Here is a 12,051-nt window from a genome sequence, read left to right as displayed (position 1 = left end):
ACAATGCCTTCTTCATCTGAAGTTCCTCCATGAATGTAAATCGTTTAAAAACTCTTCTCTTCTTACAAAAACTTCCCTCTATGTGCTTTGACTCACAACGTCACATGTATGTATTTTTTCCTATCGGCGTTTTTCGCACCAGTCATGGGAACTAATTTTACTCCTCTTCACGTTTTTCCGAAAGTTGGAGATTATCTCCCATAGGGACCATTCTGAACACGGTACAATGCCGGACTCCTATTATAAATACAAGTTCTTTCTCTCACCCCACAGCTCTGCTTCCCTGGGCAAACGTGGAGACCTGCCATGAAGTAGACAGTAAACTTTCGCACTCTGGCGGCCGCCGCCCACGCAACTCTGGCAACACACGGCTCATTACTTGCGGCCCCGCCCACCGGCGTTCCCACCAGAGCCTGCTGCTTAACGGGCTCCGCTTTTTCTGTTGCGCCCGCGTCCTGTGTGTGACTGCCACACACTCTCACAAGGGAACCTCCCCATCGCACCCCCCTCAGATTTAGTTATAAGTTGGCACAGGGATAGGCCGTGAAAAACTGAACACAGATCAATCGAGAAAACAGGAAGAAGTTGTATGGAACTATGAAAAAAATGAGCAAAATATACAAACTGAGTAGTCCGTGTGCAAGATATGTCACATTAAGGAACCTATTTGCTGAGGAGCACCGTGGTCCCGTGGTTACCGTGAGCAGCTACGGAACGGAAGGTCCCTGGTTCAACCCTCCCTCTAGTGAAAAGTTTTAATTTTTTATTTTCAGACAATTATCAAAGTTCATGCACTCAGACATGATCAACTTTGCTCTCCAAAATTCCAGGACGTGTTCAGATTTGCTTGGACACATGAAGGATTTGACGGTCTACACACGGAAAACTTGAAAACGTTTGTTCTGACAGAGCACAGGGAAAACTGTGCGACTGTGAAACTGTTGCATTCATTTGTTGCCGTTTATGCGGCAAACTCAATGTTTTCATCACTTTTTTGGGAGTGATTATCGCATCCACAAGAAAACCTAAATCGGGCAAGGTAGAAGAATCTTTTTACCCATTCGCCAAGTGTGCAAGTTAGGTGGGTCGACAACATATTCCTGTAATGTGACGCACATGCCGTCACCAGTGTCGTATAGAATATTTCAGACGTGTTTTCCTGTGGAGGCATCGGTTGACCTATGAATTTGCGATCAAATGTTTTCGGTTCCTATTGGAGAGGCACGTCCTTTCGTCTACTAATCTCACGGTTTTGAGGTGCGGTCGCAAAACACAGACACTAAACTTATTACAGTGAACAGAGACGTCAATGAATGAACGGTCAGATCGTAACTTTGCGAAAATAAAGTAAAATTTTTGCTCGAGGGAGGACTCGAACCAAGGACCTCTCGTTTCGCAGTTGCTCACTCTAACCACGGGACCACTTTTTTTTTTATAAAAACATTTATTAAAAAAACAATGTTACACTCCAAATACATACTAAGTTATGCATACATGAAGTTATTTAAACATTTCAGTTACGCTGACGTTAAGGAAAGACAACTGAGGATTGTGTTACTGACTAATTACCAGAAAGAATTAATTTAAACATCAAGAACAAAATTTTTAAAGACATTCAAACTTCAACCTGAAGAAGTAAAATCTGCACTTTGAATTACATGAGGTGCAATCTTTACAGAAGCATAATTTCTTTATGATGGATATCAGCAAGTTGATGGGATAATTTTAATAGAAAACAATTTGTAATCATATTAGACAATTTCTGAAATACTTGAGAATGGCGGAAAGGAGATATATAAAAAAGTTGACTAGCCTTCCAACTACACTTTCTGGACATTAATTGAATCTTAAGTATCTGAAGTGATCAGATCTATATAATCAGTTTTTCACTGGATCAGATCTATATAATCAGTCTTTCACTGAGAAACTGACTTAACACATCGCAGTGCAAAAATGAACAGGGCAATGTGCCAACCATTGAATATTACATTTATCAGATAGAATCTTATGGTTTTAAACAATCGATAAGGACATTTCTATAAAAACTGTCTATTTCCAAATTTCTAGTATAAGCCAATACTGCACCTTTAATGTTTTGTGTTTTGACACTATTTCGACACACAATCTCAATCTCACATAAGTTCTGTACATTAGCTTATAAGTTGCAAAAACTACTCTCTGAAGTAGAAAAAGTACACATCATTAATATACTGTAAAATCGTAAATAGTATCCTTAAGGTAACTACAATACATCACTGTCAACACAGTCTTCTTTTTTGTCTTAACCAATGCCTATTCTTTCAAATACAATTTTTAACATATTACCGAACTTTTTCTTGTGATTCGAATAGCTTCTAATTTTGTGAAACTCACACAGCATGTGTACCTTGAACTCTATGATGCTATCGGATCCTAATTTGTTAAGGACGTAGTTAACAAAATTTCCCAGCAACCAGTGCACAGCGTTATTTTTTGCTTCTGGGAAATAGCGTGCGTCAGGTCTGTGTATCAATGACAGCGATATATACTCAGGGGATGTTCTTGTAATCAGAGCTATTTGCTCTCGGACCCACTTCCAACTATTCATGTGACCACTGCAAGTAAATCTGTGAAGTACTGTGTCAACTAGATGGCATTGTTGACATAAATTTGTTCCACAGAGTCCGATTGCGTGCAGTCTTTCATTGGTGCTAACTATGTTGTTAACTGTCTTGTACCATGCCGTTTTTATGTTAGACGTGAGCACATTAGAACTAATGTTTTTCCAAATCTCAGTCCACTCAATGTTTGGAAACTGTCGTTCTATTTTGTTTCTTCCTTCGCTTTTCTTTCGTTCCCGCATTATGGCTCTCGATGTTAAGTGTCGTGACTGCCTGAGTTCGACACTGACATAACTAAACTCAACATAGAAAATCCTCACGTGCTGTAAGCGGCTGTTGATATTCTGCACGTCAATCGGGGGAAGCAGGCTTGGAGGTTTAATGATCTCGAAAAGTTGGCTGGTTATGCTTTCTCGCGAGTCTCTTATTAAATTAACTTGCCTTTTGATAAAAAGAGCAGAGGCTTTATCCGTTATATCAGTTAATCCTAGTCCACCATTTTTAGGATCTAAAGTGGCTACTTTAGCAGGTACTCTTAACACTTCACCTCTCCACAAAAAGTTGGTGATTTTGGACATTATTCTCCTCGCTATCATTCTCGGTATTGGAAACAGCTGGGCAGTATAATAAGCCTTAGCAAGGATGCATGAGTTGATATACTGTGTTCTTTGAACTTGGTTCATATATCGAGTTAAATTCTCTACAATGGCTCCTTGCACTTTATCTGCTGCAACTTTCCAATTTAAAGCCGTCATTTTCATAGGACATGCTGTCAGGGTGATCCCAAGTGTTTTATGTTGTCGGACAATTTTTGCCCACTCGACGTTGATATTATCAAAACCTCTGAGATTTAACATCTTACTTTTTTTTTCGTTTGCATTGGCTCCAGATGCTCTACAGTACGAATCAATCACCGTTGCTAGCGTGGTTACCTCGTCATTATTCCTTATAATGACCCCTATATCGTCAGCATAGGCTCTTATAACTGTTTTATTTCCTGATAATGTTAAGCCTTTTAATGTAGCATGGACATGTCGGAGGAAAGGTTCCAGCGAAATGGCGAAGAGCGACATGGACAGAGGACTTCCTTGAGCAACACCTCGTTGTATTTGCATCGGCCTGGATTGTTGACAATTCACCGCTATTTTAGCATTTATTCCAGTTGCTATGTTCTTAATCAACTGTATGACCCTATCGTTGAAACCTATTTTCTTCAATGTCTGTAGAAGATATTCATGATTTACTACATCGAACGCTTTATAAAAGTCTAAAAACAATAAAGCACACTTTATGTTTGTTACAGAATTTGTTGCAATGATATCCCTGAATTCCGCTAGATTTTGGAAAATGGTTCTGCCTTGTGCACAGCTCTGATGTTGACTAATAATTTTATCTGTAAGGCATGAAATTCTCTTGTTTATTATTCTAGCTATTAATTTGTAATCAGAATTCAGCAGTGAAATTGGACGAAAATTATTTAAATCTTTGTTTCCATTATTTTTTGGCACCAAAACAATTTTACTCTCCTTAAACTCAGCCGGAATCATTTTCCCCTGAATAACCTCATTTACAATGTCCGTAATTTTTGCACCTACTATTGGCCAGTAACGGATGTAAAACTCTGCTGGCAGACCATCCGGTCCTGGGGATTTTTTTGGTGGTGAGGCGCACAGAGTCTCATACACGTCTTCTTCAGTGACAACCTCGAGAAAATTTTCGTTGTCATCATCTGTCAGCTGTGGGGCTAGGATGTCAAGGAATTCTTCCAAGGAAGCATCTCTACTTTGATGTACAGAATATAACTCGCAATAATAGCGATAAATCTCGTCCATGATATCGCTGGGTTCTGAGAATCGTACCGTGTTTTGTTCGAATTTCATCAATAAAAGTCCTTCTCCCGTTTTTCGTATGCTTCACTAAATGATATAGGGAAGTAGTTTCATCTTCTGACACCGAATTTGCCTTCGATTTTATTTTCAACCCTTCCATTTGACTTCTCTTGATATTAAGTAACTTGGCTTTGACTTTTTTGATGTCTGCTATCCGAAGTGAGGAACCTGCTGAGACTTGATCATATAGATCTCTCAAAACGGAATAGTAATACTCTATAGTGCATTTCATTTCCCTTGCGCTCTGGGCACTGTATTGAATAAGAACTTTCCTCAACTTTGGCTTTGCCATTTTAACCCACCAGTCAATAGCAGTGGCATATCTACTACGGGCTCGCAGGCATATTGCCCATGTTTCTTTAATCAGATCTTCTAAATCATGATTTACTAACAAGGAAGTGTTCAAATTCCACTGATTCTTGAATCGGCGAACCGGCTGTCTTGTTAGATTTATGCAAGCTAAGACACTTGAATGGTCTGAAAAGTACGTAGGAATGGTTTCTACTTTTGTCACGGAAGTTTCAAGATTTTTAGAAATATATAGTCTATCAATCCGGCTGCGTGATATTGCCGTGACATAAGTGAACTCAACACTGGAGGGGTATTTGATTTCCCATACATCCTTTAATTCTAAACCAGTAACTAGTTGTTTTAGTTCACTTGAGAAATTAAAATTAGGTAACTGATCTTTTCGATTTAAAACACAATTAAAATCACCTCCAAGTAATAACTGTCTTGGCGATTTCCTTAACAAGTATATCAGATCATCTTTGAAGAAACGTGCCCTGTCAGCTCGATGAGAACTTCCTGAAGGGGCATACAAGTTGACGATAGTCACATCATAGATATTTAGTCCTATTCCTCTTCCGGATTCCAGTCGTTCCACCTCGCTTACTGCAATCCCTTCCCTCACCAAAATAGCTGTTCCAACACTTGTTTCGGTAGACACATTTATGTAACTGACAAAACCGGGAATTACCAAATCCGAAATTAGAACTTCTTGTAACAGGGCAATATCAGTCGCGGATTCGTACAAAAATTCCTTAAGGGCCAATAATTTCAAACCAGTCGTGATTTTATTTATGTTTATAGTGGTGACAGAATAAGATTGCGTCATTGTGCTGTCCCTATGTAGTTGTTTTGATGAACTAATATAGTTTCATGTGGTTCAGGGTTCAGTTAAGCTGTAACAGCTTTCTCGGAAGGCTGAACATGGAATAACACTTCAGTCAGTTTATTAGTTACTGTCCCGTTTTTTTTCTGCTTCTAATGTTTTCTCTTGTAACGCAAGCAGACTGATTTCCTGGTAAACTTTCTGATTTTTCCTCCAGTGATTCGTGTACGACCGTTTCGGACTGAACATTCTTTGGGCTTGGATCGCCCCTACCGGATTTTCCCTTCCCTTGGTTACGAACTACATTCTCATTTGGTTGTGTCGGAATTTTACTTCGCGGCTTATCTGGAGCAGCCGCAGACGCTTTCGCAATTTCGGTTGCCGGCGCCTGCCCTGAGGTGTTGACCGTGATTTCAGTTTGGCCACCACTTCCTCTTTCTTTATTAATTTCACTCACTTTCTGATCGAGGGAAACAAGTGGAGACTGCAGTTTTGCAACCTCTCCCTGAATCTGTTTATTAACAGATAGATTCTGATCTTTGCAATCGGCTACTGCACCTGATGTTTCTTGCAAATTAATGCTGCTTATATCCCCTTCATTTTCTGGTACCGTATGTGTATTATCTTTCTGTTCATTAGTTTCCATTCGCATTTTGCCTTCAGGTTCCTCTGCCTCCTCATCGCACTGTTTTTGCTTGCGAAGTGAGGGAGTGGGACAAGACAGCTCGTCCTCTGAACAACCATCAGTTATTTCCAGAGGTCGTTTTTTCGGTTGCGTTTCAGTTTCACGAGTAGTGGCAACAGGGTTTCCTTTTGTTGTTAACGGGGGAAATTGACTGTTATCGTGAAGGGAGACATCAGCTTGGCCCGCTGCGTTAACATCCTCAACCAGTTGTTCCGGGCTATTCTTTGGTAACAGATCATTTAAGGTAAGCTTCTGACGCTGTATCAAATTACTTTTAAGAACAACAGTTCGCCGCGGGCATTCCTGTCTGAAGTGGCCGGTTTCGTTACATATACGACATGTAGCTTCCTGACCTGTATAAACAATTTGTGCCTTATACCCACAAACAGTTATGTGAGATGGAATATTCGTCTTAACGTCCATCTCTACACAGCGGACCCCGTTAAAACACTGCAGTTTAAAGCGAGGCGACCATCTTTCATTTGCAATTGATTTAACGTCTCCGTAGTTTGAAAGAGCTTCCTTAATCTTATCATTTTCAATTTCAATGGGAAGATTCAAGACACGAACGGTCTTGTAATGAATGTCCGCTCTATAGATGGAAACCTTACTTTTATAACCATTTCTATGCACAAAATCTACTTCACAGCCCCACTTTCGTAACACTTTATCAACAGTCGAAGCACTGATTAACTTGACAAAAACACAGTATTTTTCCTGATCCAGTTGCCAGGTATGAACGGTTTCAGAATTTAGACCAATTACCTGTGTAATCCAGTCATCTATTTCCAGGGATGTCGGCTGAACAGGACGGGATTCCTTGTCAAAAGCAAATACCAGAGTATTCTTCCTGAGGTTTGTAGCCATGGTTAATCCAGCGAAGCAATTTCGGTTAAACAACCGAAATTCCAAGTAGCAGCAACAGAAAGAGCGATCAGATCACAAGGAACAGGAACGAACACGGAGATTAACGGACGGACGGCACTCGGCGGAGCACAAGTACAGCGATGTAAACACTGAAGTGCAGCGCAAGAGTTAACAGCGGCCACTCGCGAGCGCGGCTGAAACGGAGGACCACGGCGCTCTTCGTGTTATATAGTCCTAAATGTTCGATATGTTACACTTGGACTACTCAGTTTGTGTATTTTGTTTATTTTTTCATAGTTCCACACAACTTCTTCCTGTTTTCTCGATTGATCTGTGTACAGTTTTTCAAGGCCTATCCACTGTGTCAATTTATAACTAAATCTGAGGGGGGTGCGATGGGTAGGTTCCCTTGTCAGAAAAACAAAGAACAGACCCATACTAGATTACACATGAAAACTCGAATTGTGACAAGAAGTTACTAAGAGGTCAGCACGTACAGTTACAGAAGTCATATTTACTCTCCAATGCTATTATTGTTAGACGAAATCTCTTCACTATCCTTTCACTGAAATTAGGCCCGGGTCGAACTGCATGGTGGATTAATGAGCGTTGATCTACACTCATGCTCATAAATTAAGAATAATGCTGATACTTTGTGAAACAACGCTCTGGTGGGCGGTTTGCGGGTTTTAATCACCTCGGGGTATGACCATGCGGTGCATTTGACCTGCGGTCGACGCACGGTGAGGCCGGCAGTAATCCACATGCGCAGAGGTGTGTTGGTGCAGCAAGTAAGTGGCAGACTTTCTCAGACGTGCTAATGGTGACTGTGTTTTGAAAATGGTTCAAAGAACACATATTGATGACGTTATGAGGGGTAGAATACTAGGGCTAGTGGAGCCTGGTCAGACACAGCAGGTCATAGCACGCGCCCTCCGTGTGCCGCAAAGTGTGATCTCAAGATTATGGCAACAATTCCAGCAGACAGGAAACGTGTCCAGGCGCTACGGTACGGGACGTCCACAGTGTACGACACCACAAGAACACCGATATCTCACCATCAGTGCCCGCAGACGGCCAGAGAATACTGCAGGTAGCTTTCAAATGGTTCAAATGGCTGTGAGCACTATGGGACTTAACATCTGAGGTCTTCAGTCCCCTAGAACTTAAAACTACTTAAACCTAACTAACCTAAGGACATCACAAACATCCATACCCGAGGCAGGATTCGAACCTGCGACCGTAGCGGTCGTGCGGCTCCAGACTGTAGCTCCTAGAACCGCTCAGCCAGTGCACGTACATCCCTGCATGTCTTTGGCAGATGAACTGTAACAGGTTCAGGTGTATTGGGACGTCATTTTGGACCAGTGTGACCGCCTTTTCAGGGGTGCAGTGGGTCCCACCTTCCTCCTGATCGATGATAATGCACGGCCCCACCGAGCTGCCATCGTGGAGGAGTACCTTGAAACAGAAGATATCAGGCGAATGGAGTGGTCTGCCTTTTCTCCAGACCTAAACCCCATCGATCACGCCTGGGATGCTCTTGGTCGACGTATCGCTGCAAGCCTTCAAACCCCTACGACACTTCAGGAGCTCGACAGGCACTAGTGCAAGTATGGGAGGCTATACCCTAGCAGCTCCACCAGATCCAGAGTATGCCAACCTGTTGTGCGGCCTTTGTACGTGTGCATGGTGATCATATCCCATACTGATGTCGGGGTACATGCGCAGGAAACAGTGGCGTTTTGTAGCACTTGTGTTTCGGGTCGGTTTTTTTCAGCTTATCACGAATATCGTGGACTTAAAGATCTGTGTCGTGTGTGTTCCCTATGTGCCTATGCTATTAGCACCAGTGTTGTGTAGTGCCACGTTGTGTGGCAGCACATTCTGCAATTATCCTTAATTTATGAGCATGAGTGTAGTACATCGGCTCATCTCAACGTGATATTTAGGCAGTTCGTCACCCTCTTATAGGCATGACTGACTCTAATCTGAGCCTAAGAAAATACGATGCATGAACACTTCATGTACGATAACGCACAGAAAAAAATTATGCGATTACAGGCACAGGTGCGATGACTTCCCGCCCTCAGGTTATCTGATGACTGAGGCAAAAGAAGTTGACCTGACCACAAACATAAAGAAAATAAACTTGTTAAATCACGCTAAACCTTCAGCGACATGATAAACGCAAGAAAACAGAGAATAAGGAATTAGCGGCCATTATGTCGCACGTCTTCTGGGAAGTTCTCTTTCCTGCTCAATTTTCAGGTCTTGTTGTGTTTAGCCTGTCGGTATAAGGTCCAGCAGGAAGTAGTGATTGAGTTCCACATGGAGGCTGCGTATATAAAAACCTTCAACACTTCATTAGAACTATGATTTCCTTTTGACATTTCGTATTGCATGATATATACTCGCGTTTCAACTACACAAACCTTTCAAATGGTTACGCTTGAGATGAGCTTAGTGCCCGTTTGTACGGAGTAAGTTTCAATCAAATAATTTATGAAATGATTAACAGGTAAATCAACCATGCTTGCACAGAATCACTGAGATGTTACCTAACTAACTAGTATTAGATTAGATACAAGATAAAACTTTTTCTTGAAGATCTAATTAGATGACTTCGAGGGAGCCGCACTGATAGCTGGACGGGTTGCACAACTAGCGTTGTGAATGGAATGTATCAGCCAGTTAACATTAATTCCACAAACCAATTCGTATAAGAATATCAGTTAAGCACCATAAAGATCACTGTATGAATGTTCGATACTGTATGTATGAGACAGCGACTATTTCAATACTATTTCTGAACACGCGGGGAAAGCTTTGGTTTGGTATAAGGATAGATTCTTATCGTCTACATGCACACTCATATTCATTCCACAATGAAAGAACATAAATTTGTACATCAGATAGAAACATTATGGGTCAGAGAAACGTTAGCTTTACTGACCAGCCACGTGGTCGGTGGCTTCCGCAGGAATTTTCCGACTCACAGACACAAAGCATACATAAATGCATAGAATGAAAGTAAATCCTCATCCGTTTAGAAATTAAAGAGCACGCTTGAATGAATAGGAACGTTGAGCTGAAGGATCTTTACGTGGTGGAAGGGTGCATCGTCTATTTTAGCTAGCCAACACGAATAAACACAAAACCTATTAATTGAATTTAAACTAAAACACCAAAAAGGAATTCTAATACGACAAACAGATAAAAAACACACACACAAACACACAGACACACAGACACACACACACACACACACACACTTAGAGGTTCATGCTAAATGAGACAAGACGTGAGTTGAACAAAGCGCTCACCCATCGTTAAACAGTGGCAAGACGAAGAATCCCGTTAATTAACTGTAATATTAGTAAGTATCGTCATCCTCTCTAACTTAAATAGATACTCCGCTATGAACTACCACGATTATACTTCTAAGAAACATATTAACATCTGAGTCCAAACAAAATCCTTACTGTTACCAAATTCCTAATCGCATATAAGAGGTGACCAGAGCAGGCAACCTTACCTTCCGACGACCCAGCGAACAGTGTTATTCAATGCTACCAGACAGAAGTCGCCAGGTAGAAGAGGAAATCGGCAGAGAAAATACTTTCCGGCCACGTATACCAACTTATACAATAGCTGCTGACCAGTCTCCCCTAATGTCTCTTTGACCCAGCAGAAGCTACTTAGTCTCTACACAGAGGTTGAATAAACTGCCACAACCGTTCAAGAAACAGAGTAGATGAAAGCACCAAGGACTACATGTATTATACAGTTACTATACCTATGGATTTATCATTGTTCTCTAGGCAATGCCCGGTACTCAACTAGCAAGTATGTAAAGGCTAAAGGCAGCTCAATAGAGCCAATGGAATGGCTCACATAGAGATGTTCCAGTATTAACGAATACCGTGTAAAAAACATTCTCTATTTCATTTTGCCCGATTATCACCAAGTTCGGGAAAAGCTCTCTTTTAACAAAATTCTGCAGTTATTCAATGTCGCTGAAATCGCGTATTTTTTAGTTACAACAAGATTGCATCTTTCTTAAGTAATTGATTTATTTTCTGACAGAAATATTTTCTCCACACTTTTTTATTTTATGGAGATGTGTCTTTCAGACTTGCTTTTGGTTTGGCGATGGTCGTGCATGCCACTTGATGAGTGAATTAAGTTTCTTCAACAGAGCCGGGGTGGCCGAGCGGTTCTAGGCGGTACAGTCTGGAACCGCGCGACCGCTACGGACGCAGGTTCGAATCCTGCCTCGGGCATGGATGCTTGTGATGTCCTTAGGTTAGTTAGGTTTAAGTAGTTCTAAGATCTAGGGGACTGATGACCTCAGAAGTTAAGTCCCACAGTGCTCAGAGCCATTAGAACCATTGTTTTCTTCAACAGAACTTCCACTTTCGTATACTATTAACAATGATGCAGTAGTATTCGTACTTGTAGTCAAACTGCAAAAGCAATTTCGTATGCAATTTAATTTTACGATATTCTGATTCAGTTAGAATGAGATAGCGCTGTTGATGCACTTTATCGATGTTTCAACAATACAGTACAGTAAGGAGAAGATTGTGTGTTGATGTTAAAGTAGATCTGAAGATGGCAAAAGAGAATTGCCGAAATCGATTATCTACACGAAAAATTGATTGTAGCGATCTTGCCAGTTGAAAATTTAATTACTGTTCGTAATGTTACAGATCGCCTCCTAGCTGAGGGTGTCAAAAGTGCATACGCAACAAAATTCCGCGCCACACTTTGTACTATCATTTGCCGAAAACTTTATTTGGAGAGAAAATAGCTCTTTTTATGTCTTACGCGACTCGCACTATGCAAATAAGAAATGCTGTTGCACATGATAAAAGATGCCGTGATACGGGA

The 12,051-nt window shown here is 41.2% G+C and overlaps 1 protein-coding gene across 1 annotated transcript in view; it reads right to left on the bottom strand.

Moving 5' to 3' along the window:
* The window catches only part of LOC126241582 (parathyroid hormone/parathyroid hormone-related peptide receptor-like), a gene marked incomplete at its 3' end in the record, with an annotated part of 617,417 nt that overhangs the window by 348,686 nt on the left and 256,680 nt on the right, over nucleotides 1-12,051 (bottom strand). The gene's annotated exons all lie outside the window — the stretch shown is intronic.

Source organism: Schistocerca nitens, chromosome 1 (assembly GCF_023898315.1).
Source record: "Schistocerca nitens isolate TAMUIC-IGC-003100 chromosome 1, iqSchNite1.1, whole genome shotgun sequence".
Taxonomy (NCBI): Eukaryota; Metazoa; Arthropoda; class Insecta; order Orthoptera; family Acrididae; genus Schistocerca; species Schistocerca nitens.
This window is presented reverse-complemented; position numbering and strand designations above follow the sequence as displayed.